Below are 6,000 nucleotides of genomic sequence, written 5' to 3'. Positions count from 1 at the left end.
CTCTGCAGCCTCGGTCACAACAGAGGAATCCACAGTGCCTGGTCCCCCTGCAACAGCGGCCAGACGACAACACAATGCCGCCTTTCTCACCATCCAGTGATCTCTCTCCCTGCCTACTCAGATCGCTGACAGTCTCCACGGACATGGAGGAGGAACTTCATAGTTTAGAGAACACTACCTCTTCACTAGCTCCTAGGAAGGGTTGAGAAACACTGATCTAGGCAAGTGGTTCTTGTGCAGAGAATAGGCAGAGTTTCCAAGTCCAGGAATTGCAAAGTTAAAGAAACTGTAAATGTGAAAGCTAAAACGTTGTCATGTTTCAATACACATTAGAAAGAAGAAGTATTTGGTATGTTGAAATACCACTGTTTCTGCTTCCCTTTTTGTCGGTATAGATTAGTGTTCTAAAAGTAACACAGGATCATTCTGCTCTGAACTTATGATTAGGAACTACGATATAGAATAAGGATATCTTACATATTAAAGTCACAGCTGTGAAAAGCATAAAGGTAAGTTTTAGTGCCTTATACTCATCTATTTATTTATTTAATTTATTTTATGTGTACTGGATTAAGGAGGTGTGTGTTTTCTTTTTTTGCTTTTACATTATGCGTGTTGTCTACGATGTTTAATTTTAACTTTATTTATAGAGAAAAACTTTCTAATAAAATAGATTTCCTTCTTTAAAGCCACAACTATTTTGATTTGTGAAAGAACACAAAATATACAAATATATAAACTTACACAAACAAATGTAGGCACCGAGGGCTCGTTCTGTTCTGACATGTAGCAGCCCTTGCCTTCCTTCTGAAAACAGAACCATGATATGTCGCCTCATCCCCATCTGTCTTAAACCTAAAAAAACACCTAAATGGGTTAGCAGTGGTACCACCTAGCAAAGGCAAAATGTAGTTACATTTTTGATGCAGCCTTGATGCATAGCTTCTTGGTTGCGATTTTCGGGTTTACATACACTTTATTATCTGTGTTGCGAAACAGAACAGAAAACTCCCTTGCAAAGTGAACAGCCTGTCTTTATTAGGTCAACCCCATGGACATCACTGTCATTGGAGTCAAATGGTCACTGGCTATTGACATGATATCAAGTTGACTTGTGAACTACACAATTTATTAATTAACCAAATTACTTTTGTATTTGTGCATAGTTATCTCAATGTTACAGAAGTTGTATACTTCTCACTAATCTCAAGTATTGCACATAAGTCATAGTTCTGCTAGCTTCTATAGCTCGTTTTTCTCATATTTACAGCAAACTAGGCATGTTTTTTTTCGTTTTCGTCCGAATGCATTTTCGTCCGAATTTCAGGAATTTCAGAAAACGAAAACCGACATAAAAAATGCTTTAATTTCGTTTTCGTTTTGTGGTCGAATGTGCTTAACCTTAACCTTAACTATTAGTCCAATAGTGTTCTACATAGAGAGAAAAGATTCGACATAGAGAGAAAAGATTCGACATAGAGAGAAAAGATTCGACATAGAGAGAAAAGATTCAACATTTTTTTTTTTTTTAAAGATTCTATCGACCTGGGTCCTGTCCCAGGGGACATGTATCAATGCAAAAAAAGTTTTAAAAACTTCAGTTTTTTCGGGAGCAGTGAATTTAATAATGCTAAAAGTGAAACACTAAAAGTGAAATATTACTTTAAATTTCGTACCTGGGGGATGTGTAAAGTTAGCATGTAAAATAGCGCATGTTTCCAGTACTTAGAACTGTCCCTGCAAGTGTCATTTCTGAAAGTTCACAATACAGCTCAATATTTACCACCAAATGAATGCCCAATGTGTCCGCACAAAGATCACTCCCCAGACTATTCACACAGGTCTGGTTCCGCTCCAACCTGGAACCAGACCTGTGTGAATAGTCTGGGGAGTGATCTTTGTGCGGACACATTGGGCATTCATTTGGTGGTAAATATTGAGCTGTATTGTGAACGTAGAGGAGAGCTATATTGTGAACCGAGAAGTGAACACCCCTTACTTGCTGGATAGATTGAGTACCATCAGGGCTGTGGAGCCACATGCGTATCTGATCTCTTTTATTAGGGATCCATTCCATCTGGTAAGCAGGACATAGATAGGAGGTGGTGGCTTTATCTATCCTGCTACTTGGACACAATTTCCCGAGATTCTTTCAGCACTTTCTATTTTGGCATTTGAAATTTGCACGGAGATTGGAAACTTTTGAATTTTCCTTGGGACTTTATACACGTGGACTGCACTGAGATACTTGCGTGCACATGTCACTTTATTTAAGTTTATCTGAACTTTTTTGGTTGTTCATATATGTATTGATTATCTATGTTTGGTATAGATCACATTTAAATCATATCAATAGCGCAGCGCAGCTTATTTTTATCTAAATTGCCTTTGATGTACATCTAACATTTTTGGGCTGCAGCAGCAATCACTAGTCATTTATTTCAATATTATTTGTGGTATAATTTAGATCAGTTAATTCCACATACTTCAGACCAGCGCAGTATCACTCCTTTACAAGTTCAGAGCGAATCCATTCATAAAAAAAAATAGCGTGGGGGTACCCTTATATTCCATTACCAGGCCCTTCAGGTCTAGAATGGATATTAAGGGGAACCCCCCCGTCAATTTAAAAAAAAATTACGTGGGGTTTCCCCCAAATATCCATTCCAGACCCTTCAGGTCTGGTGTGGATTTTAAGGGGAACTCCACCCCAAATAAAAAAGAAAAAAGGCGTGGAGTTCCCCCAAAAATTCACACCAGACCCCTTATCCGAGCACGTTAACCTGGCCGGCCGCAGAAAAGATGGGGGGACAGAGTTCGGCCCCCCCCTCTCCTGAACCGTACCAGGCCACATGCCCTCAACATGGGGAGGATGTCCCCATGTTGATGGGGACAAGGGCCTCATCCCCACAACCCTTGCCCAGTGGTTGTGGGGGTCTGCGGGCGGGGGGCTTATCAGAATCTGGAAGACCCCTTTAATAAAGGGGACCCCCAGATCCTGCCCCCCCCCTATGTGAATTTGTAATGGGGTACATTGTACCCCTACCATTTCACGAAGCAAGTGTAAATAGTTAAAAAAAACACACACACCTAGAAAAAAGTCCTTTATTAATAAATCACATGGGGGGGCCAGGATCTGGGGGTCCCCTTTGTTAAAGGGGTTTTCCAGATTCTGACCCCCACAACCACCGGGCAAGGGTTGTGGGGATGAGGCCCTTGTCCCCATCAACATGGGGACACCCCCCCTCTCTTTTCTGCGGCCAGCCAGGTTAATGTGCTCGCATAAGGGGTCTGGTGTGAATTTTTGGGGGAACTCCACGCCATTTTTTTTTAAATTTGGGGTGGAGTTCCCCTTAAAATCCACACCAGACCTGAAGGGTCTGGAATGGATATTTGGGGGGAACCCCACGTCATTTTTTTTTAAATTGACGGCGGGGTTCCCCTTAATATCCATTCCAGACCTGAAGGGCCTGGTAATGGAATTTGGGGGCACCCCCACGCTATTTTTTGTTTTTTTTATGATTGGTTTTGCTCTGAATTGCCAGAGCCGACAATTCATTATAGCCGCAAAGCCGGTTTTAAAAGACTTGTTTTCCTTTCAGAAATGACACTTTGTGCAGGGACAGTTCTAAGTACTGGAAACATGCGCTATTTCACATGCTAACTTTACACCCCCCCAGGTACGAAATTTAAAGTAATATTTCACTTTTATTGTTTCACTTTTAGCATTATTAAATTCACTGCTCCCGAAAAAACCCTATTCGACAGACACCAAAAGCCTTCAATGACAGATTCGACATAGAGAGAGAAAAGATTTGACATAGAGAGACATGAAGAGTCGACTTTTTTTTTTTTTTTAAGATTCTATCGAATCTTTTTTTTTTTTTTTTAGAACATTCGACAGACACCATAAGCCTTCAATGACAGATTCGACCTTAATTTGGATTTTCGGACGAATGTATTTTTTTAACGAAAAACGAAATAAATAAAAACGAATTTCAGGAGTAACTAAATAAATTTATTTTTTGGACGAAAACGAAATTACGAAACAAAATATTTCAGTGTGCACATGTCTACAGGAAACGTGTGTTTTAATTGAGAATACATTATGCTGCCATGGCTGAACTTGTCTGTAACCAACCATCTAGCAACTAGGGTGGCAGGAGTGCTTGAGGTGGCACACAACCAACAACAACATATATTATTGACTGTTAGTACTAATACTAGGATGGCACTAGTACAACCTGCTAAAGGAACAGCATAGCAGAACAGCTTGCTTTGAGGTGAATCATGTTGAAGTAAGAATAAGGCATTCTAGGGGGGTTAGTGTAATGGTGTCTGCAAATACCTCGTTTGAATGTATTCAACAACAAGTGGATGAAGAAGGCAGATATGTCTTCCTGTTGTGCAAACTTAATAAGTTAACATGTATCATTGCTGCAATCTATTCCCCCCCCCCTGTTTTCTGCGGTATCCCTGAGAAGGTTGGCACAATTTATGGCTTTATATCCAGATACTCATGTGCTAGCACTGGGGGATTTTAACCACTTAAGCCCCGAGCCTGTTTTTCAGATTCGGGATTTACAAGACTAAAACATTTTTTTTTGCTAGAAAATTACTTAAAACCCCCAAAAATTATATATTTTTTTTTCTAACACCCTAGAGAATAAAATGGCGGTCATCGCAATACTTTTGTCACACCGTATTTTCGCAGCGGTCTTACAAGCGCACTTTTTTTGGAAAAAATTAACTTTTTTGAATTAAAAAATAAGACAACAATAAATTTGGCCCAATTTTTTTATATATTGTGAAAGATAATGTTACGCCGAGTAAAATGATACCCAACATGTCACGCTTTAAAATTGCGCCCGCTCGTGGCATGGCGTCAAACTTTTACCCTTAAAAATCTTGATAGGCGACGTTTAAAAAATTCTATAGGTTGCATTTTTTGAGCTACAGAGTAGCTCTAGGGCTATAATTATTGCTCTCGCTCTAACGATCGCGGCGATACCTCACTTGTGTGGTTTGAATACCGTTTTCATATGGCGGCGCTACTCGCGTATGCGTTCGCTTCTGCGCGCGAGCTCGTCGGGACGGGGCGCTTGAAAAAAAATTTGTTTTTGTTTTCTTATTTATTTTTATTAATTTTATTATTTTTTACACTGAAATAAAAAAATAAAAAATTATCACTTTTATTCCTATTACAAGGAATGTAAACATCCCTTGTAATAGAAAAAAGCATGACAGGTCCTCTTAAATATGAGATCTGGGGTCAAAAAGACCTCAGATCTCATATTTAGGCTTCAATGCAAGAAAAAAAAAAAAAGAGGAAAATTTGTCATTTAAAAAAATGACAACAAAAAAATTGTCTCTTTAAGAGGCTGGGCCGGACTGACGTTTTGACGTCACTTCCGCCCAGCAGAGCTATGAGGACGGGTGGGGGCCATCTTGCCCTCACTACAGTCCTCACTCTCCAGGCGGCAACATCCGATCTCCTCCGCCGCTACCGACGGCTCCGGTAAGCGGCGGAGGGCGCGGAAAAGCGGCGGGAGGGGGGGGGCCCCTCTCCCGCCACCGATAACGGCGATCTTGCGGCGGAGACCACCGTTATCGTTTACACGGCAGCCCACTGTAAAGGTGGATATCCCGGTTCTGGCAGCAGCTGCTGCCGTTACCGAGATATTCAGCTTTAAAAATAGGACGTATATATACAGTGGGCTGTCGTTAAGTGGTTAATAACACTTTGGATCGGGGACTAGATAGAATGTCTTTGACATCTAATGCGACAGGACAGATAGCTGGCAAAACCACGTTTGCTTTATTGCTTTCTGAATTGGGACTCCGTGATGTTTGGAGGGAGAGACATGGCGACGAGAGATGTTACTCGTGCCACTCTGCCTCGCATGGCGGACTTTCTCGAAAAGATTTGGGCCTGGGAAACGAAGCATTAATGCAAAGGGTAAGGGACTCGGCTTATGAGCCAAGATTATTGTCGGATCA

At 40.9% G+C, this 6,000-nt stretch overlaps 1 protein-coding gene across 1 annotated transcript in view; it reads left to right on the top strand.

Annotated features, from left to right (window-relative positions):
• Positions 1 to 395: 395 nt before the first annotated feature.
• Positions 396 to 6,000, top strand: part of LOC120913040 — a 55,769-nt gene continuing 50,164 nt past the window's right edge. The window contains exon 1 of the mRNA XM_040322718.1: positions 396 to 509. The gene's annotated coding sequence lies outside the window, so the exon portion shown is untranslated. The remainder of the gene's footprint in view (positions 510 to 6,000) is intronic.

The sequence above is a fragment of the Rana temporaria genome, chromosome 1 (genome assembly GCF_905171775.1).
Source record: "Rana temporaria chromosome 1, aRanTem1.1, whole genome shotgun sequence".
Lineage (NCBI taxonomy): Eukaryota > Metazoa > Chordata > Amphibia > Anura > Ranidae > Rana > Rana temporaria.
The sequence above is the reverse complement of the archived record's forward strand: the minus strand, read 5'-3'. Positions and strand labels throughout refer to the sequence as shown.